This window comes from Balaenoptera ricei, chromosome 4 (genome assembly GCF_028023285.1).
Source record: "Balaenoptera ricei isolate mBalRic1 chromosome 4, mBalRic1.hap2, whole genome shotgun sequence".
NCBI classification, from domain to species: Eukaryota; Metazoa; Chordata; class Mammalia; order Artiodactyla; family Balaenopteridae; genus Balaenoptera; species Balaenoptera ricei.
This window is the reverse complement of record NC_082642.1, coordinates 105,308,250-105,332,285: the sequence shown is the minus strand read 5'-3', so window position 1 is coordinate 105,332,285 and position 24,036 is coordinate 105,308,250. Positions and strand designations below refer to the sequence as shown.

At 39.0% G+C, this 24,036-nt stretch overlaps 1 protein-coding gene and 1 non-coding gene across 6 annotated transcripts in view; one reads left to right on the top strand and one right to left on the bottom strand.

The window, feature by feature from the left end:
* MORC1 (MORC family CW-type zinc finger 1) overlaps positions 1–24,036 on the bottom strand; it is a 357,937-nt gene that overhangs the window by 279,954 nt on the left and 53,947 nt on the right. Inside the window, exon 1 of one of the 5 annotated variants that reach the window (XM_059922177.1) lies at positions 14,407–14,439. The exons of the other annotated variants lie outside the window; for them this stretch is intronic. The gene's annotated coding sequence lies outside the window, so the exon portion shown is untranslated. Of the gene's footprint in view, positions 1–14,406; positions 14,440–24,036 lie in introns of those variants that run through there. 5 annotated transcript variants of the gene reach the window in all.
* LOC132365673 (U6 spliceosomal RNA) lies at positions 12,015–12,121 on the top strand. Its single transcript, XR_009503194.1, has one exon. It is a non-coding gene; the product is annotated as a U6 spliceosomal RNA (small nuclear RNA).

Sequence of the window (24,036 nt, the reverse complement as noted above, 5' to 3'; positions counted from 1 at the left end):
ATGACACAAACAGATGGAGAGATATACCATGTTTTTAGATTGGAAGAATCAACATTGTGAAAATGACTATACTACCCAAAGCAATCTACAGATTCAATGCAATCCCTATCAAACTACCAATGGCATTTTTCACAGAACTAGATCAAAAAGTCTTAAAATTTCTATGGAGACACAAAAGACTCTGAATAGCCAAAGCAATCTTGAGGGAAAAAAAGGAGCTGGAGGAATCAGACTCCCTGACTTCAGACTATACTACAAAGCTACAGTGATCAAGACAATATGGTACTGGCACAGAAACAGAAATATAGATCAATGGAACAGGGTAGAAAACCCAGAGAGAAACCCATGCACCTACGGTCAACTAATCTATGACAAAGGAGGCAAGGGTATGCCATGGAGAAAAGACAGTCTCTTCAGTAAGTGGTGCTGGGAAAACTGGACAGCCACATGTAAAAGAATGAAATTAGAACATTCCCTAACACAATACACAAAAATAAACTCAAAATCGATTAAAGACCTAAATATAACACTAGACACAATAAAACTCTTAAAGGAAAACATAGGAAGAACATGCTTTGACATAAATCACGGCAAGATCTTTTTTGACCCACCTCCTAGAGTAGTGGAAATAAAAACAAAAATAAACAAATGGGACTTAATGAAACTTAAAGGCTTTTGCACTGCGAAGGAAACTATCAACAAGACAAAAAGACAACCCTCAGAATGGGAGAAAATATTTGCAAACGAATCAATGGACAAAGGATTAATCTCTAAAATACATAAACAGCTCATGCAGCTCAATATTAAAAAAAAAAAACAATCCCGTCAAAAAATGGGCAGACGACCTAAATAGACATTTCTCCAAAGAAGATGTACAGATGGCCAAAAGGCACAAGAAAAGCTGCTCAGCATCACTAATTATTAGAGAAATGCAAATCAAAACTACAATGAGGTATCACCTCACATCAGTTAGAATGGCCATCATCAGAAAATCCACAAACAACAAATGCTGGAGAGGGTGTGGAGAAAAGGGAACCCTTTTGCACTGTTGGTGGTAATGTAAATTGATACAACCACTATGGAGAACAGTATGGAGGTTCCTTAAAAAACTAAAAATAGAATTACCATACGATCCAGCAATCCCACTACTGGGCATATACCCAGAGAAAACCATAATTCAAAAAGACACATGCACCCCAATGTTCATTGTAGCACTATTTACAATAGCCAGGTCATGGAAGCAACCTAAATGCCCATCGACAGATGAATGGATAAAAAAGGTGTGGTACATATATACAATAGAATATTACTCAGCCATAAAAAGGAACGACATTGGGTCATTTGTACAGACGTGAATGGACCTAGAGACTGTCAGACAGAATGAAGTAAGTCAGAAAGAGTAAAACAAATATTGTATATTAACGCATATATGTGGAATCTAGACAAATGGTGCAGACGAACCAGTTTGCAAGGCAGAAATAGAGACACAGATATAGAGAACATACGTATGTACACCAAGGGGGGAAAGGGGGTGGGGGTGGTGGTGGTGGTGGGATGAATTGGGAGACTGAGATTGACATATATACACTAATATGTATAACATAGATAACTAATAAGAACCTGTTGTATAAAAAAATAAAATTCAAAAAAAAATTCAAGGGGGACCTCCAGTTATATCAGAATCCACACCATTTGGATGTCTTCTATTTTGGTCTTTTGAGGAATCCATTATTAGTTTTGTGCCAAATTTCCTGAACCAGAAATCTTATTTGGGTCAAATTTTGGGGTATTTACATGACTAATTATCATCCAGGGTCTAACCACCCACCAGGAAAAGTACTCCCTTTGAAGCAGGTCCCGATGGAGAAGAAGGGCTCATCTAGGTACACATCCCATTTACCACTTCTGACCTGTATAGCTGGAAAAGTCATAGTAAGGGGTTGTGGGAAAATCCAGAGGGGTTCCTGAATCTGAATAGGGGAATCTTTCAGACCCATGACCCTACCTGGGTTCACACTCAGAAAGAACCTCCTCAAAGTACTCCTAACGAGGGAAGAAAAACCAAAGAGAACAGAAACAATGCAGGTCATGCCATTTTCAGACCACGGAATCAAGTGATCCCAGATACCAAACCCAACTGGGACCATCAAGACAATGGAGAAGGGGGTGGAAGACAGAGACTGACTCATTATAAAAACACGATCCTAAAGGGAATCCAAGGAGGAGGACAGAAACCTGTCAGTTGGAATAAGATAAAGGAAATCAATCAGGAGCCAACAGAAAACACTCCAGGACTCCTAGAGCACCTCAGGGAATGCCTCTAAATCTACTACCACTGGCCCTGAGTCACTGGAAGGGAATGCAATCCTGAGGTCATATTTTATTTCCCAAAATGCCCCCAACATTAGGCATAAACTTCAGAAAATGGAAACAGACCAGATGCCCCTACCTATCGCCTGGTCAAGGTTGCCTATTGAGGGTTGAGGGTGTTTAATAACCCAGATACAGAGGAAGAAAAGTCAGAGAATAAAAAGGCCCAGAGGCAAGCTGTTGTCCTCCAATGTCAATTGGTTGGCATGGGAATCTGAACTAACTGCCCACAGAGACACTCAACTCTGGTGAGTGGCGCCCAGCTCCCACTGCGGGATAGCAAGCCAAGGAAACTAGGACCCAATCATTGCACCATATGTAAACCAGAGGGACACTGCAAAGGAGAATGCCCTCACTGCCCCCAAAGGGAAATGGCAGATGCTGGCCACTACCCTCAAAGGCAGATGGTCCAAATAGATGGAGAATGATGGGGCCAGAGGGCTCCTAAGCCAGGATTCCAACTGATCCCCAAGGAGCCCTGGTTGACATTGGACGTAGTGGGGAAAACTATCAAATTCTTAGCTGACACCAGAGCCACAAAAATTTCAAAAATTTCCCCACCATCTTTGGGGAAACTTTAGGTAAAGATCTGAAAGATCTACATCTGAAGGAGGGAACACTCCTCCAGTATGTAGACAACATTCTGATTGCCAGCCCTACTAAGGAGGTTTCTGACAAAAATACTGTAATCACTCTGAACCACCTAGCCCATAAAGGATATAAGGTGTCCAAAAAAAAAAGGCTCAAATATTATAAACTCAGGTGACTTACCTAGGCTTCATTCTTTTTTCTTTTTTAATTAATTAATTTATTTTGGCTGTGCCAGGTCTTAGTTGCAGCATGCAGGATCTTTGTTGTGGCATGCAGACTTCTTAGTTGCAGCATGTGGACTCAGTTGCAGCATGCATGTGGGATCTAGTTCCCCAACCAGGGGTCGAACCCAGACCCCCTGGATTGGGAGCGTGGAGTCTTACCCACTGGACCACCAGGGAAGTCCCTAGTCTTCATTTTTATAGAAGGCCAGAGAAGCCTACCCCAGGAGGGAAAAGAAGCCATTTGCTGCCTCACCCCTCCTAAAACTAGAAAACAGCGTTCGGGGATGGCCAGATTTTGCCCATCTGGATCCCTAACTACGGTCTAATAACTAGACTTCTATACATAAAGTTGAAAGGAAAGGATAATGATCCTTTTGAATGGAATTCAGAATATGAAGAGGCCTTTCAACAGTTGAAAAAGCAATTACTTCAGGCCCCAGCCCTAGCCCTCTCAGATTTAGCTAAACCCTTCGACCTTTACATTCATGAGAGAAGGGGAACTACCTTTGGCACATCAGCTCAAAAACTAGGACCCCTTACTCCAGTGATTGCTTATTTCTCTAAACAATTAGATCAAACTGCTAAGGAATGGCCTCCTTGCCTACGGGCCGTAGGAGCTACCACAACCCTGCTAAAGGAGGCTGAAAGTTAGTGTTTGGTCACCAGTCACTATATGGACGCCACACCAGGTTCAGACTTTAGTAAGTTCTAAGGGAACAGAATGGCTATCCCCTGGAAAGTCAATTTAAATTCACCCTATGCTTTTAGACAACCCAGTGGCTACCATAAAAACCTATCACACACTAGATCCTGCCACACTGCTACCCACAGAAACAGGGCCCCAGAGCATGATTGTATAGAAACCATAGACGTGATCTATTCCAGTCATCCCAACCTAGGAAGTGAACCTCTCCCAAATGCCGATGAGGAATGGTTCACAGACAGGAGCAGTTTTATGAAAGAGGGGAAAAGGCTGGCAGGATATGCAGTGACCTCCCAGACCCAAGTCAAAGAAGCACAAAACCTATCCCCAGGGACTTCTGACCCAAAGGTGGAACTGATAGTCCTCACCTGAGCCTTAGAGCTCGGGACAGGGAAGATCTTAAATGTTTATACAGATTCCCAGTATGTGTATGCCATCCTACATGCACATGGGCTATTTGGAAGGAAACAGGTATGCCTACTGCAGAGAATAAACAGTTGAAATATGGCTTAAGCATATTGAAGCTCTTAGAAGCAGCACAGTTTGCAAAAAAGGTGTCATTGATTCACTGTAGATGTCACCAAAACGGGAATGCAGAGGTAATAAAGGAAAACAAGGCAGATACAACTGCCAAAAGGGCGGCCCTAGAACCAGTAACTTGGCAATTACCCCTTGAAGGCCAGATCCATCCAATTATTACCCAGTCTACAGTAAGGAAGAGTTACACAAAGCCCAAAAACAGGGCTTCAGTAGAGAACTAGGAGGCCATGAGTGGCTAGTTGATGAACACAGGCAATACTTCTTTTCCCCAACTGCAGCTTGTCAAGCCATCAGAAAGGCTCATCAAGGAACTCACTGTGGGAGGGAAGCCCTATATAATTGGTTAGTTAAGGTCATGGTAACTCCTGACATGAAAAGTATAGTCAGTTGAATTGTTGAGATATGTCCCAGCTATACAATGAACAACCCCAATACCAGATCTCCCAGAGGCCCCCAGATAAGGCCCATTCAAACCAGAGGGACATATCCTGGAGAAGATTGGCAGATTGATTTCACTGTCATACCCAGAGTACCAGGCAATTTCAGGTATATCTCTTGGTAAAAGTAGACACATTTTCTGGTCAGATAGAAGCATTCCCCACTAGTCCCAGTTTTTGAGCTAATACCCCAAGGGCGAGTCCCCTTTTCTCATTCCTCATTCAGCTGAAGTGACTAAGGCATTACTAAAAGAAATAATCCTCAGGTTTGGGCTCCCAGGATCCCTACAAAATGATAATGGTCCAGCATTTGTGTCTCAAGTGACGAAGGGGATAACAAGTGCCCTGGGCATAAAATGGACCTTGCACTCAGCCCGGAGACCCTATTCACTGGGGAAAGTAGAGAGGTCCAATCAGACCTTGAAAAGGGCCTTAGCCAAACTATGTCAGGAAACTCAAGAAAATCAGATTAAGTTGCTTCTGATTGCCCTGCTCCACATGCTGTTAGCTCCAAGGAGTAAGTTAAACTTAAGTGCATTTGAACTCATGTATGGTAGACCCATTCCCAAACCCAAGAGAAGGGACACTTTAGCCCCCTTGAAATGGAACAACTCAAGTATGCCCTCCAGGTAGGAGAAACCATGATAGCCCCTATGGAATATGGTAACCAGGTGCTGCCTGCACCCAATGACCTAGCCCTGCACCCCTTCCAGCCAGGAGACTGGGTGAACCTAAAAACCTGGAAAACTGGCAGCCAACAAAACCAACTCACTCCTAAGTGGAATGACCTCACTTGGTGATCCTAACCACCCATTCTGCCCTGAAGTTGCAGGGATCACTCTGTGGGTATATCACACTCAAGTGAAGAGGGCTCCTGAGCCCCAACCTCTGAGAGACAACCTGGGGCGATGGAACCCCTTGACTACTCGTGTGAACCGCTCTCTGCCCTGAAGCTTCTCTTCTGAAAAACAACAAAAGTGTGACCAGGGATATTCAGGCCAAGGCAGTGAGCCTCAACATCAGGGCACACTTTTGCCTATAAGCAAAAGACCTAGATACCTGCATTTTTAGGAAAAAAATTTGTCATGTGACCATTATTCACTTGTCAATATTTGAGCCATGTATCTTAAATTGTCTGGTGTCCTTTGTCTCCAAAAGGTTAGACAAGTGGTGGGTGCTCAGGGGTATGAACAGTTAGTGTTAAGACCTGGTGACAATCAAACGTACCTACAGGCAGCTGGGGAGAAGTTCTGCTCCTCTAACCAGGGTTACGGTGACTGACACCCAAAATCAGCAGGAAGAAGTTACAGAACATGGACCTTCGCCCCTCAGCGCCCCTCAAGAGTGAGGAGCAGGTCAAAAGACAAAGGAGGGATCTTTAACTGGCAATGCTCATTAACAACTCCCGGGAAATAAAAATAGAATCTGGGTAGTAAAATAAAGTCTAAGTTTTTTTTTTTCCTTTGCGCTTCGTCTAGTTTCACTTGCTCATAGGGGGCCGCTTGCAGAGACCTTGCGCCCAGCACTTTGGACCACAGTTCCTCAGCAGCGGGGTGCGTGTGGAGATGCTGTGCCTGGCACTGCGATCTGGAGCATGAGCAGCACAGCTGTGCCAGCCCCGGGAGAACTCCGCCCGTTCCCTCCCTGATGAGGAGATCCCTATAGAGCAGCCCCGCCCACGGCCTGTCGGGAAAAGCACTAGTTCGCACCTCTCCATTCTCTGATCCAAGAATAAAGCTTTCCTTTGCTTCTGAACCGAACTTGGTCTCGTTCTATTGATTCAAATGACACTGCACAGAGGGACCCTTGTTAGGGACTGACTCGGGAAGGTTGGTAACAAAAGCAAAATGAAATAAAACATCTCATGACCTTACAATTCCCTCCAGTTACTGTACCAATTCTTTTCTCCCTTACAGTAAAATATTACAAAAACTCTCTACACACGTCATTTCTACTTCTTCACCTTCCATTACCTTCTCAATCTACTTCAGTCTCAACAATAACCTGAAAGTTCTTCATGCTAAGATTACCAAAAACATCCACTCCTCTGACATCATCTTACTTGACCACGTAGAAGCACTGACCCCACTGTATACTGTCTCATTCTTTTTTTTTTTAAATAAATTTATTTATTTTATTTTTTGGCTGTGTTGGGTCTTCGTTGCTGTGCACAGCCTTTCTCTAGTTGCCGCGAGCGGGGGCTACTCTTCGTTGCAGTGCGCGGGCTTCTCATTGCAGTGGCTTCTCTTGCTGTGGAGCACGGGCTCTAGGCGTGCGGGCTCCAGTAGTTGTGACACATGGGCTCAACAGTTGTGGCTCGCGGGCTCTAGAGTGCAGGCTCAGTAGCTGTGGCACACAGGCTTAGGTGCTCCGCGGCATGCGGGATCTTCCCGGACCAGGGCTCGAACCCGTGTTCCCTGCATTGGCAGGCGGATTCTTAACCACTGTGCCACCAGGAAGTCCTACTGTCTCATTCTTGAATTGCTGTCCTCTTAGTTTCCCTGACATCATCTTCCAGTGTGGCCACTCTATTTCAGTCTCTTTTGCCTGCTCCTCATCTAAATGTTAGAAATTCACCTGGATCAGTTTTCGCCCCACATTTTCTTCAGGTGATCTCATCTAATTATGTAGCTTTTAAAACCATCTATGCTGACAACTCCCAAATTTATGTATCTGTTTCACACTCTGAGCCCCCACGGTTGTATATCCAACTACCTACTTGACATCTCTCAGCAATTTTACATGCATCTCAATATACCAAAATAAAACTTGAAGATGGCATATTAAGGAGGGTAGGCAAGTTGACAAAATTCAGTAAGACATTTAACAGCTTCTGATGCATTCTGACCCAGCGTTTCTCAGAATTAATATTCTAGTGTCCATGGAATTTTGTATTAGGCTTTAGTAGATCTATTTGATTTGTTAGAATTCAATCAACACTAAATGCAGCATGGCATTTAGGCTGTTAATTTCAGCCCCTCTTTAAATGGTGGATATTATTCCAAATGACCTATCATATTGAACAAAAATTGTCTTCTAAGACATTTTTTAAAGCATCTCACTAGCGTCTAGTGAATTAGTGGTCAAATATTAAACCAGGGCTTCCCTGGTGGCGCAGTGGTTGAGAGTCTGCCTGCCGGTGCAGGGGACACGGGTTCGAGCCCTGGTCTGGGAGGATCCCACATGCCACGGAGCAACTAGGCCCGCGAGCCACAGCTACTGAGCCTGCACGTCTGGAGCCTGTGCTCCGCAACAAGAGAGGCCGCGATAGTGAGAGGCCCACGCACCGCGATGAAGAGTGGTCCCCACTTGCCGCAACTAGAGAAAGCCCTCCCACAGAAACGAAGACCCAACACAGCCAAAAATAAATAAATAAATAAATTAATTAATTAAAAAAATATTAAACCATAAAAATCATCCATTAGTAGCTAGGAAACATACAATCCAAGATGGAATAAACTTGGTAATCATTTTGACAAGGGCGAAACTGAAGTGAGAGACCTTACTTCATCCACAGAGCAAAGTGTGAGGAAGTGCGACAAAGACACTGCCCTTCAGCACTGTGCTCCACCAGACACTCGTGTCTGGGGTTGAAGGAACGGAGCCACCAGAAGCAGCCTCAATCCATGTGGGTATCTGCAGTCGGCTGAGCTTTGAACAAGCTGGCACCCAGTCCGTACTTCGGCACGGGCACACAATCTAAAACCTGCTCTTCGGCACAGATGCACTGGCATAAAATCTGTCCTTAGGCCCAGAAACTGGGAATTTTGGCTATAGTTAGATAACGCGTCATTCCAACAAAGTGATTGAAACTGCATGGGGTGGGCAAATTTGATAAAATGCAGCAGGCAGAGCAGGAAGAATTCAGACATTTGTTGGCAACAGATCCAGAATTTTAAGGAGGAAAAAAATACTTTGTGTGGAAAATTTCTGGAAGAATGTATGCCAAACTGTTAAGAGTAGTTATCAAGAAGAGAAAGGATTATTGGAAATTTTTAAAGTATATATTTCTATTATTTTGATTTAAAAAATATATATATATAAGGAAAAAATACAAATAATTGGAAAGCAATTAAAAAAAAATGCCACACCCATAACCTATTCACCAGCAATCAATTCCCAGATCTTTACTTTTAGATGTCTGGAAGGGAAATTTGGGATTTCTTCCTTGGGATAGTATATAATTTCCTTCACTGATGTAAAAAGATTCCTTTTTTCCTTTACGGAGCAAACTTCCCACAAAGTTTCAATGTGAGGCTGAATCATGCGTATAAAATAAAAGATTTTTAGTTCGTCTTCAATAAAACAGAATATTCTTTAAACCAATTATTTCTACTAGGAGGGAAAATGATTTCAGTAACTGAAATGTTTAGCCAAGATACTGGATGGTGCTTTTTACCTGCCATAGCAATTAAAATGTCTCTAATAAAATACCACTGAGATAAATTAGAGTCCTTTATTCAGAGCTCATCAGAGAAGATCTAATTTATAGCATTGACTATAACATGTTAAAAAGTCTCTATATGAAACCTAATTCTATGATAAATTTTAATCATGTGGATAGAACTAGCTTCAAAGCTGTATTAATTATACATTTAAGCTCTACATACAAACTCATACATTACAGTACAGCCAGAACATGTAAAATATAGTCTGAACCAAATTAAAATATGCCAATTTCCTCAGCAGTTATTTGCTTTTGATATACTATAGTTATTTCAGCCCATTCTTTATAAACATTAAATTACTGCTGTGTTTTCTCAGCCATTTTGCTTCCTTAGAAAGAACTCCAGGCTCTGGTTAACTCCATGGCCTGATTTTCTACTTTCACAGAGTACAAAGCAGATATCCATCCAAGATAAATACCTTAATGAAAGGGGTGAAAATTGCTGGCAAGTTTCACCTCCTTATCCCAAAGTCTGTTCACCCCACCCACTGTAATTCCTAGTCTCACCCTCCTATTACTCTCTCTCTAGGTTTTCATCTCTGGCATCAAAATCACAGGGCACATCACCAGAGTCCCTGTTAAGTACAGGCATGCACTCCCTGTTTCAAAAACAGCCTAAAGCTGCAGCCAGTCAGCAAACTTACCAGTCTTCGACAAGATAAGAAGCTTGTTCCATATGTAAATGAACATTTCATTCTCCATCTAGAAAGTCTTGGTACCAAGAAAAGATCAAGTGAATTGAATAGTATGCTTAGTGCTGTCACTGAGTATTACATGTATGTAATACCTCACGCAGTAAAAAATTCAAATGAAAATATGTAGATTAAAAATTTCGCCTATTTCACTTCTCCTGTCCCCTAGTTTCCTAGTTTCATTCCCTGGAGGTAGCTTGATCATTTTACAGATGTTCAATGCATATAAAAGCATACAAGTGTAAAACAAACAACAACAAAAACAAAAACTTGTACTATACACCATATTCTTCCCTTTACTCTTTTAACATTATATATTGGAAACTGTCCAAAATCAGTACATATAGAACATCTTCATTCTTTAAAAGGTTGCATAGACTCCCATGCCATACAGGTACATAATTTACTTAACCAGTGTCCTAATATAGATATTTATGCTGCTTCCAATCTTTTTGTTATTTCAAACAGCCCTATAAGGAATATCCTTGTATATTTGTCACTTAAGATGTGACAAGCATAGCTGTGGATAAATTCCCAGAGTAGTATTGCAGGATCAAAGAATATATGCATTTGTAATTTTGATATGATATTGTTAAATAGCCTTTTATAGAGTTTATACCAAATTATATAACTAATAGCAGTGTATTGAATACCTATTTTCTCACACCCCTTTCAATATAGCATGCTATCAGAATTCTTTTATCTTTGCCAAACTAACAAGGGAAAATGGCACTTCCTTGTAGATTTAACTTAAATTAATTTTTTTCCTATTATATATTAAGTGAATACCTTTTCATATGTTAAGACCCATTTATATTTCCTTTGATACCAACTGTTTTGATCCTTTGTCCATTTCTTGTAGGATTATTGGTCTTCTTCTCACATATTTATTTATATATGCTGAGAAACATATCCTTTGGTCTATGTCATGAGTTGCAGACAAAATATTTTCCCCTGGTCATTTGTGTTTTTTCCTTTGTTTATGGATTTTAATCACAAGATAATTTTATTTTAATTTTATATGGTCAAATTAATCTCTTTTAAGATTTCTTAGTTTTGGATTAACCCTAGAAATGTCTTCCCAACCTTGAAATGTTTTACATACACACACACACACACACACCTGTGTGTATACATACATAATATTTCTATAGTATACTTTTTACTTTTATTTTTAAATTTAAATCTTTGAAACATTTGGAATTTATGGATAAAACATGAGGTAAGAGTCCAAAAATAATTTTATTTTCCAGATTACTATCCAGTTGTCCCAATACCATTTATTAAATAATTCATCACTTACCTACTGATTTGCTATGCCATTCTTGCCATACACTAATATCCAACACATATTTGTGTCTACTTACAGACTTTCTTTTCTATTCCATTTATCTGCATGTTTATTCATGCATTATTATTACATTAATGCAATTACTATAACTCTATATTTTAAACTATGGGAGAGACTGCAACTTGTTACTCTTCTTTGCCCAGACTTTTCTTGAATATTTTTCCCTATTTTCCATGTGACTCAACCCTTCCAGTTCAAAAAACTAATGAACAAATAAATAACACTCTTATTGTATTTACTGATATAGAATTTATTACTTACATTAGGAAGAGCTGATATCTTTATAACATTGAATCTTCCTATTTAAGAAAATGTATGCTTTCCTTATTTGTACAGATTTTGTATATTTCTTGTTAAATTTATTTCTATAAATTTTTTCTACTGTAAATGTGATATTTTCTTCCATTATAACTTCCAGTTGGTTATTGTCTGTACTTATGAAAGTTGCTTGCTGTTTATTATTGTACTCAGACATTTATAAATTCTTCTATTGTTTGTTACAATTGTTCAGTTGATTCTTTTGTATATTCATGTAAGCAAGTATAACATTTGCAAATAATGATAATATTACATCCTTTTTCAAATATATATGCCTCATTCTCTCCTCTCTAATTGTACTGGCAAGTACCTTCAGAACCATGTTAAAAAAGTAGTAGTGAGTGCTCACTTGGGCAACACATATGCTAAAATTGGAGCAATACAGAGAAGATTAGCATGGCTTCTGAGCAAGGATGACACAGAAATTTGTGATACGTTCCATATTTTTTCTCCTCAGGCATGGGACACGAAAGCAAAAATAAACAAATGGGACTACATCAAAATAAATAGCTTTGCACAGCAAAGGAAACTATCAACAAAACAAAAAGGCAGCCTACAGAACGAGAGAAGGTATTTGCAATATCAGATATATCCAATAAGGGGTTGATATTTAAAATACATAAAGAACTCATACAACTCAATATAAAAAAACAAAAAAACAACCCAATTAAAAAATGGGCAGAGGCCCTGAATAGAAATTTTTCTACAGATAGCCAACAGACACCTGAAAAGATGCTCAACATCACTAATCATCAGGGAAATGCAAATCAAAACCACGGTGAGCTACCACATCATACCTGTCAGAATGGCAATTATCAAAAAGACAAGAAACAAGTATTGGCAAGGATGTGGAGAAAAGGGAATCCTTGTTTGTGGGATTATAAATTGGTGGAGTCACTATGGAAAACAGTATGGAGTTTCCTCAAAAAATTAAAAATAGAACTGCCATATGATCCAGCAATTTCACTTGTGGGTATTTACCCAAAGAAAACAAAAACACTAATTTGAAAAGATTTATGAACGCTATTGTTTCACTGCAGCATTAAATAGCCAAGATATGGAAACAATCTAAATGTCCATCAATAAATGAATGGATAAAGAAGATGTGGTACATATATACAATGGAATATTAGTCATAAAAAAGAATGAAATTTGCCATTTGTGGCAACATGAATGTATCTAAAGGATATTATGTTAAGTAAAATAAGTCAGACAGAAAAAGACAAATACCAGATGATTTCACTTATATGTGTAAGCTAAAGCACAAACAAACAAAACAAATGAAAACAGACTCAGAGAACAAACTGATGGTTGCTGGGAGGTGGGAGACAAACTAAGTAAAGGGGATTAATAGGCACAAATCTTCAGTTATAAATAAGCCACGAGGATGCAACATACAACATAAAGAATATGGTCAATAATATCTTAATAACTTTGTATGGGGACAGATGGTTACAAGATTTGTCATGATGATCATTTCATAATGTATGTAAATGTCAAATCACTATGTAGTATACCTGAAATTAACATATTATTCTATATCAACTATATTTCAATTAAAAAAAGGAAAAAAAGTAGTGACAGTGGACACTCTGGCTTTATTCTTGACATTATGGGGATTTTCTCATTGTGTTTTCACTGACATCATACTGGCTTTTAGGTGGTAACTATTAATTTAAAATGTGGCCATACAGTCCCTAGTTTATTGAGTTTTTTTTCCAATACTTGATTGGTAGGATTATATGATTTCTCTTATTTGTTCTCCTCTAGGTGAATTAACAGAGTTACTAATGTTGGATTATTTTTCCATTTCTGGAATAAGCTAGTACTATTATCCCCACCACGCTCAGTCATTGTCCAGAGGCAGCCCAGGGGAAGGAAGTATGGTTTGGGTATGAACACCATGGTGGGTTTAAAGGGGTTGCCAGCTGGAGTCTGTCATCAGCTATGCTCCTCACAGCAGATTCTCTTGAAGGAGATTTGAGCAGCACGTTTTTACGCCACCACATCAGTCAGTAAAGGACTAGAAGTCAGAAAACTTGAGCTCCAGAACTAGGACACCAACCAGTTATCACTGTTATCTTAGACAGGTCATGTGCTTTCTGAGCCTCACCATTTCCTTGCTTGATAAAGACAGACATAATAACAGGGCACATGCATTTAAAGTGCTTGAAAGAGATTCTGGTACATACTGTGCTATAAATATTAGCTATGATGATGATGATTATTATTATTACCAAAAATCCCTTCAGAGAGGAGCCCCAGAACCTGGAACACAACAGCAGCTGCCATTTCTTGAGCACTTATTACATTCATGCCAGGCAGTCAGTGTTGGCAAGGAGAGGATCAGAAGGGAAGAGGGAAAGAGAAAGGAAGGAAATGTGGCACTTAAGTGCTGTCACCACCTTGAGCAACTTACACTAAAGGAAGAGGCTCTCCTGCATTTAGAATTTGCTAGAACAAAAGAGAGACTTATAAGGAAGAAGTAATAAAGTAAGCCAAAAAATTCCTTCCTGGACGTGTTAAGTTTACTGAAAAGGAAAGACAGCAAGGATTTAGGGTGTCAGCAATGTTCAGAATAGAGTAGGCCCTTGGCTGGAGCTTTCATTTGGCTATATCCCCTGGGTCCCCCTGGTGGCAGGATGGGTGAAGGAAGATGAGCAATATCAACAGATACAGAGCAAGGGTTTAGCAAAGGCGAACATGACTTCTGATCCTGCATCTTCCACTTACCAACTCTGAACAAAATCCTTAACTTTCTTGTCCTCGTCCTCTAAAGGGACTGTTCTGAGGAATAAATGAGATAATTATGTACAATTTATATAAAGCATTTGACATAGAATAGCTGCTTAATAAGCATGGCTATTATTATTAAAGCATAACTCATATGTTTTATAATGACCTAAGTTTCACTTATAAAACTACTCTCCGTATGGGGACATGTGTATGCATACGGCTGATTCGCTTTGTTGTGCAACAGAAAGTAACACAGTATTGTGAAGCAATTATACTCCAATAAAGATCTATTAAAAAAAAAAAAAAACTACTCTCAGAAATGATGTTAATTTGGAAATTCCCTGGCAGTCTAGTGGTTAGGACTCTGCTCTTTCACTGCAGGGAGTACGGGTTAGATCCTTGGTTGGGGAACTAGGATCCCGCATGCCACATGGTGGGACCAAAAAAAATGATGTTTTTAGAAAGTATTGATAGCCACCAAAAATATTTTTCATGAAGTTTAATCTTAGAACTTTCAGGAAAAATCACATAATCTAAATGTTTTTCAATAATTACACTTACGCTCTAATTGCAGTTTTGATCTTGCACTGAAAAAAATTTAAAAGAACATTTTTTTTTAATAAATTCATCTCTAATGGACAAACTAGCTGAAACGATCATTTTAAAATAAATACTGTCCAAAAGCTACTCACTTTCCACCTCCTAAGTCACGCGCAATAGTTAAAAATATGAGAACCTAAGGCACAAATAACATCATTATATTAAGATGGTCTTTTATGTAAACATGAATCAACACATGCCTGACAGACTATAGTAGTCAATTTGGAGATATGGAAGTTCTTGTTTCAATGGATGAAATATGCATGCTTTTGAAAAATTCAAATGTGAGCTTTTTTTTTATCTGAGAGATTTCTTCTGATCTGAAAGGGTAGCAAAGATCAGGTTAAAAGTTTGCATGAAAACGTGCACCAAATCTTTAAAAAGCAAAGATCACAGTTGATATAAGATGGTTTCTAGAGAGAAAGCATTTATTGTACAGCCTTGTAATTGTTTCCATTCACATGGAACAACTCCAGCTGCTTTCAAAAATCAACAAATGATAAGCAGAAGGAAGATGCAAAGAAACAACAGCACTTTTGTTATGTCCAACTGATAAACACTGGGCTGCATATATATTATGCTAAGCGTAATCAAGCACAGAATTAACATCATTTGTAATGCCGTGCAATAAGGCAGCTGAGACAAATGAAAAAAAAAGGTCTCCAACACATTGCTTTGATGAACTAAATTGACACTGCCAAGTTATGTATTTACAAAAAATATGGACAAAGGGTCAAATAAATAATTTTTTTCTAGATGTATGTACATAGGTTATGACTAAAGGTCTGAAGCAATTTTCATCCTGTTATTCATCTAGTTTGATAGATCTTAACCTTCCATGAACCATGTCTCTCACAGTGTATCTAATTACCTAGAATGGATCCAAAAACAGTCCTAACCCTGCATTTTAGTAGCTAAAGCATCATAAACAAAAGATAAATCATTTCCTTGATAAAACTTTGGAGATAAAAATTTACAAAAGAAGTCAAGAACAAATTATTGAATGTTTTTAATGTTTTAAGTACCGGGCAAGCACTTGAAATATGTCATTAATTCACTCAACAAACATTTACTGAGTCCATACTCTTTGACGAGCAGGTACTCTATTTAAGTGTTGAAGACATAAAGGTTATAAGGATATCACAATCTAGTGGCAGTGACAAGTATATATAGATGCAATTTCAATACGATAAGAAATGCAGTGATAGCAGAAGGTCCTGATGTAGAGTGGGAATAAGTGTAGGGGCGGGAGGAATGCCCAGAGACAAGGTATTTTACCTAATTTTGCGGGAGAAGAGAGTCAAGAATAGCTTCTCAGAAGAGATGATCACACTGGGACCGCAAAAATGAATAACGGTTGATTTTCATAATAATCTCTAATAATCCCCGTAAGTAGGAAACATTATTCCCATTTTATAGATGAGGAAACAGATGTACTCTGACTTAGAGATAATAACTGGTAGGACCAAGTCTACCTGATCCCAATATCATACCTTTTCTATTGTCTCTGAAGATCGAGAAAAATACTCTGTATGTCTCTCCAAGTCACAGAATTTTTTCACCATTACTTATTTCATTTAGCAATTCCAGCACACTGTTCCCTTCTTGCAATTCTCACCATGCTCAGCTAAAAGAATATATAGTAATTGCTGGCTTGTATTTCTGCCATATACTCTTAGAAATTCTCATGAAAACCCAAGATATTACAGTTGTCACAGAGAAGAATAGATATGAAAATCTAAAACTGTCACTGGGAAGAATGGAAGCCCTATTAAGACTTTTATAATAAATGTCTGGAAACATTTCCTTTAATTGATCAAATAGTCTCAGATTTAATCAGAGGGAGAGGCAGTAGTCTAAAGATCATCTAGAAAAAGAGTTTATCTCTCCTCATGATGGGATACAGTAAGATTTTCTTGATCTTTTGCCTACCTCAACCTACTAGTCTCCAATTGCAAGAGACTATGTAAGAGCTGTAGGAATTTAAGAGCCATCCTGAGTAGGAAAAACTCACTTTCTTGTGTATCTCCCCTTTACTACTCACACGGAACACTTCACTTCTGACACTTCTGGTCACCAAATGTGTGGGAATTTTTCCCACACCAAGCAATTCTGTGACACCAGCTGGGTGTCCCACAATTTAACTCAACCCTGACACTATCAACCTGGAGATAGAGCCAGATCCATAGTTTATGGGCTCAGTCCCACAAGACTGCTCCCCACCCCAATTTCAAATAGCAAGTCCAGGTTGTCACCTGTGTTTCTGACCTATCAGCTAGAAATCCCCAAAACCCTCACCTTGGGTTCAATTAATTTGCTAGAGTGGCTCACAGAATTAAGGAAAACAGTATACTTGCTGTTTACTGGTTTATTATAAAAGGATATGCTAAAAGATACAGATGAACATCCAGATGAAAGAGATGTGTGGGGCAAGCTATGTGGGAAGGGGCACAGAGCTTCCATGCTCTCTCCCAGAGCACTGCTCTCCTAGCACTTCCAAGTAGTCACCAACCCAGAAGCTCTTCAAACCCATACTTCAGGGATTTTTATAGAGGCATTATCACCTAGGCATCATGGATCATTAACTTCATTGCTAGCCCCTCTCCTTTCTCTGGAGGAGGGCTGAAAATTCCAAGTTTCTAATCATGGCTTGATCTTTCTGGTGACCAGCCTCCATCCAGGATCCCACCAAGAGTTACCTAATTAGAACAGAAGGCAGAGACCAATATATATATATATATTTTTTTTTTTTCCTGCTATCTCACACATCCTAATCACCTATTGCCAGCAGTTCATGATACTTTATATTTAGCTATCTATGGAAGCACACTAAGATACATCATCAACATCATCATCATCACTGAGCCATAAAATAGGAGATCTGGAGGGATCCACAGATGTGTTCATTTAACATATTTATCGATGATGTACTATGTGCAAGGCAACATGCTATCCACTAAGTAATTAAAGTTGAGCAAGCCACAGTGCCTGACATTAGGGGTTTGCCATCCATGGTGGGAGACAATCAGGCAAGAATATAAATGCATGTGCTCCAGCCCGTTTATTTAACACATGTGGAAAAGAGGATAAGAAAATAAGTAGTTTATCAAACTCTGATTATGCATTGTTGATGGGAGTGGAAGCTGATATAACCCTTTTTGGAAGACAATTTGGAAATGCCTTTTAAATTTGCAAATGTTCTTATTCTTTAACATAGACATCCTAAACAGAAATTTATCCTTCAGATGTACTTACAGAAATTCCAAAAATAAGTGTTTGAGAATATTAATGCAGTTTTGATTATATTAGAGAAACACTGGGAACAATCTAAATGTCTATCAACTGATTGACTGAATGAACTATAGAATACTGTGTAGCAATTTAAAAGATGAAATAGATTCAACATAATGTAAACACAAGAGGTTATTCAAGAGCTATTGGTGGGCTTCCCTGGTGGCGCAGTGGTTGAGAATCTGCCTGCCAATGCAGGGGACACGGGTTCAAGCCCTGGTCTGGGAAGATCCCACATGCTGCAGAGCAACTGGGCCCGTGAGCCACAATTGCTGAGCCTGCGCGTCTGGAGCCTGTGCTCCGCAACAAGAGAGGCCGCGATGGTGAGAGGCCCGCGCACCGTGATGAAGAGTGGCGCTTGCTGCAACTAGAGAAAGCCCTCGCACAGAAACGAAGACCCAACACAGCCATAAATAAAATAAATAAATAAATTAAAAAAAAAAAAAAAAGAGCTATTGGTATGTGAAAAAACACATGGATGGTATAGTTCTATCTTTGTTTAAAAAGGAAAAAATCACCACAAGTAAATGTTTAGAAAAATAAATAGCAGAGAAATGTATACTCAACTATAAACAGTGGTTAATACAATGGCTTCAGGTACTTTCTATCTTTTACATTAATATTTTGTAATGCTGGATTTTTTTTCTAAATAAAAAGTGTGTTTGACTAAGCTGATGTGATTTATAAACACTGTATCTTTCAAAAAATTTGACATTTCTAGGTTTTTATATTTATGAAAGTTATTTAAAAACTGTAAAGGCTTAAATAAATTATGGGATTATCTATTTATATTAATGCTAAATAATATTAGACATTATTTTGAGGTACTCTGAAAGAGAATATACTTATACAGAAAAAAGATTTTAAAACCATTAAAAATAACATTAAGAATTAGGATAATGACATAGTTTCCTAGTTTCTTTCAAGAATTCCTGAACTTTAATCCAGGTCCCTGGAGTCCTGGTCTAATTCTATTTCTATGCAGTTATCTCTTGCCTATGGGTAATCTCTTAAAACTCTCGCTCAAAGGCAAAAACTCTTCTAAGCAACACTAATTCTCTTTACAGAAAATGCAAATACTGGAGTGTTTCTATGAATGGAAAAGAAAGCTGCTATTATTGCTAATAAGCACTTTTGATGATACACTGTGGAAACTGTAAACTTTATAACACATGAAAGTAAAGTTGAAACAACCAGTGACTTAGCCTGTCAACACGAAGGCCTCACAGTTATCTAGAACTATACCACAGCATTTGTCAGCTATTTTTGTACAAAGTAATCATAATCTTATACAAATAAAATATTTATATTTGGCTAGAAGAAGATGTAACATGAGGGTCCCCTCTTGCCCAAACAGAAAACTATCAAACTGAGATCAGCAACTCTCTGTGTAAGAATAAGAGGAATGACTGAACAATTGAAGTTCCCATGCTTCTGGGCAAACTGCAGCCAGGTTCTGAGCTCACTTAAAGAAGAAAAGTTTGCTTGAATAGCAAAATCAAGTGTAAAACCATCTAACAGGGACTTTAATATATGCTGAATGTTCTCTTTTCAAATTCATAGAATTCACACCATAAATTGAAGAAGGTAAATTTTAAGGAATGTAAGATTTATCAGTCTTCAGATTTGGCTACTTCAGTGTATAGAAGTGAAAAGTGAAGATATAATTTTATTCAACTCAGGCTTTGATTTGCCCATTTGGGTGGCTGAGTATATAAGGGGATGTTAAGATAAAAATTTCTGCTGAGACTTTAAGACAAGAGGCATGAGATAACAAAAACACTTGTGAAACAGGCCAGCCATTGTGTGTTCTGATATTTACAACTGAAAACACTCCTAAATTATATGTGTCTAAATCTTATGTCTCCAGCTTTGAAGGCAAGAATAATGTGCTTGGACTCATTCAGTGTTGGACTTCAATTAAGTCATTGACATGACTCCTATTTCCCATTTTCCATGTACATTTCCCTAAATTTACCTTTAGAGAACTGCATGGAAAACTCCATTCTAGTGAGCCCTCAGCATACCTTGAGGCAGAAATTGGCACCTTACTAGAGGGAGTATGGGAGATAGTTTTTGCTTCCCCACAATGGCTGAGACTTAGAGGAGTCAAGGACATCTATAAAATGACCATATCCATTTCTCTACTTTCCGACAATAATGACCAAATTTATAAGGCTATATGACACTTTCAGTGTGCTATTTGTTCCAAGTTTTATCATTATAACAACATAATAACATCAATACTTTTAATTCCTCCATTTTACAATGATAAAACTGAGGCACAGAGAGGTTAAGAAACTTGCCTGAGGTCACACAGTCGATAAGTATTAGCAATGACATTCGAATCTAGGCACTTTGAAACTGGATGCTAAGTTCGGACAGTTACAGAAACACTTCTCATTTGCAGGCTCCAGTTTTGGGTAACTAGTTTAACCAATATTTCCTTTCACCCAAAAATACATATTGAACAGTATTTTATAAGACAATCTACAGGGACTTCCCTGGTGGCGCAGTGGTTAAGAATTTGCCTGCCAATGCAGGGGACAGGTGTTCAACCCCTGGTCCAGGAAGATCCCACATGCCGCGAAGCAACTAAGCCCGCGCGCCACAACTACTGAGCCTGAGCTCTAGAGCCCGCACACCACAACTACTCAGCCCATACGTCGCAACTACTGAGCCCACGTGCCACAGCTACTGAAGCCCGTGAGCCTAGAGCCCATGCTCCACAACAAGAGAAGCCAACGCAATGAGAAGCCTGCGCACCGCAATAAACAGTAGCCCCCACTCGCCACAACTAAAGAAAGCCCGTGCGCAGCAACAAAGACCCAATGCAGCCAAAAAATTTTAAAAAAGAAAAAAGAAAATCTACAGCACACATTCAAAAAAAAAAAAGAATTAGGGAGCATTTGTACATGATATATTTGCTAAATATTGTGATCAGTGTTGTTCAAAACATAATTTGACATTACATTTTACAATTATTTTGATGAGCTTTCATGATGTTATAGCATCATCTTAAGAAGTACATCACTTGTGAGAGAAATATAATAAAACCTGTTTTATCTTTATTCTGCCTATAACTAAATTTTTGCCTTAGGATAATTCAAAGGGTCATAAATATTGTCTAGAACACAGAAAATACAATTATTAATGAATAATGGAATCTAAGGGCAAGTATCCACATACGTGAAGGGAAATACTAATTATCTGTGACATTTTTCAGGGTTCTATCATTATTTTAGCATTTTTTTCCATAGTCTATTAAAAATTGTTCAATGTCACAAACAAAATCTTTACACTGAGAGTCTCAAATTTTCTGAATTCAGAAAAAGTACTAAACATACACCAAGAAGCCAGAGAAACCAGCTTTACCCTAAACTAACAATATCACATTTGGAAAATCAGTTGTTTTCTGATTCAATCTGGAAAGTTAGGATAATGACTCAGCTTCTTGAAAAATACCAGAAGCCTAGTGGTTGTCAGGAAATGTCAGTGGTTACATATGATAGATGGGAGAAACTTAGTGTGCATAGAATTATGTCCTTTCCTCCAGCTTTGGTCTGTATGCTGTTTTCCTGTTCAGGAGTGTGGGAGTTTAAAAGAAACCTCCTTAAAAGGAACACAAAGACTCTATTGCACTATGCATGATATTGAGAAAAAAAAAGTTCCAATAAGCCGAAGAGCTTTGGTTCTGTGGAAGTGAGGCCAGTGGGTTCAAGTGTCATTGGTAAATGGCCTTCTGAACTAGGATGAGGCAGGAAAATAAATGCTGCCCCTGATTCTGGACCCTAGGAAATAATAAAATTCCTTCACTGCCTTCCATCCACATCGTAGCTGACTGTGTTCATATCAAATGTTCATTTTCCACATAAAATATTCCAATAATAATTTTGAAAAGAGGGTCCCCCTCAAAATGGATATTCCTAGCCTCCTGTGCAGCTAGAAGTGGCCACATGTCACATGTACAGTTTTTTCTTTTTTCTTTTTTTTTTAAAATCTTCATTGAAGTATAATTGCTTTACAATGGTGTGTTAGTTTCTGCTTTATAACAAAGTGAATCAGTTATACATATACATATGTTCCCATATCTCTTCCCTCTTGCATCTCCCTCCCTCCCACCCTCCCTATCCCACCCCTCTAGGTGGTCACAAATCACCGAGCTGATCTCCCTGTGCTATGTGGCTGCTTCCCACTAGCTATCTATTTTACATTTGGTAGTGTATATATGTCCATGACACTCTCTCACCCTGTCACATCTCACCCCTCCCCCTCCCCATATCCTCAAGTCCATTCTCTAGTAGGTCTGTGTCTTTATTCCCGTCTTGCCACTAGGTTCTTCATGACCATTTTTTTTTTCCCTTAGATTCCATATATATGTGTTAGCATACTGTATTTGTTTTTCTCTTTCTGACTTACTTCACTCTGTATGACAGACTCTAACTCCATCCACCTCATTACAAACACCTCCATTTCATTTCTTTTTATGGCTGAGTAATATTCCATTGTATATATGTGCCACATCTTCTTTATCCATTCATCCGATGATGGACACTTAGGTTGCTTCCATGTCCGGGCTATTGTAAATAGAGCTGCAATGAACATTTTGGTACATGACTCTTTTTGAATTACGGTTTTCTCAGGGTATATGCCCAGTAGTGGGATTGCTGGGATAGAGAATCCTAAAGATGCTACCAGAAAACTACTAGAGCTAATCAATGAATCTGGTAAAGTAGCAGGATACAAAATTAATGCACAGAAATCTCTTGCATTCCTATATACTAATGATGAAAAATCTGAAAGTGAAATTAAGAAAACACTCCCGTTTACCATTGCAACAAAAAGAATAAAATATCTAGGAATAAACCTACCTAAGGAGACAAAAGACCTGTATGCAGAAAATTATAGGACACTGATGAAAGAAATTAAAGATGATACAAATAGATGGAGAGATATACCATGTTCTTGGATTGGAAGAATCAACATTGTGAAAATGACTCTACTACCCAAAGCAATCTACAGATTCAATGCAATCCCTATCAAACTACCACTGGCATTTTTCACAGAACTAGAACAAAAAATTTCACAATTTGTATGGAGACACAAAAGACCCCGAATAGCCAAAGCAATCTTGAGAACGAAAAATGCTGCTGGAGGAATCAGGCTCCCTGACTTCAGACTATATTACAAAGCTACAGTGATCAAGACAGTTTGGTGGGCTTCCCTGGTGGCGCAGTGGTTGAGAGTCTGCCTGCCAATGCAGGGGATACGGGTTCGAGCCCTGGTCTGGGAAGATCCCACATGCCGCAGAGCAGCTGGGCCCGTGAGCCACAACTGCTGAGCCTGCGCGCCTGGAGCCTGTGCTCCACAAGAGAGGCCGCGATAGTGAGAGGCCCGCGCACCGCGATGAAGAGTGGCCCCCGCTTGCCGCAGCTAGAGAAGGCCCTCGCACAGAAACGAAGATCCAACGCAGCCAAAGGTAAATAGATAAATAAATAAATTAATTAAAAAAAAAAAAAAAAGACAGTTTGGTACTGGCACAAAAACAGAAATATAGATCAATGGAACAGGATAGAAAGCCCAGAGATAAACCCACGCACATATGGTCACCTTATCTTCGATAAAGGAGGCAAGCATATACAGTGGAGAAAAGACAGCCTCTTCAATAAGTGGTGCTGGGAAAATTGGACAGGTACATGTAAAAGTATGAAATTAGAACACTCCCTGACACCATAC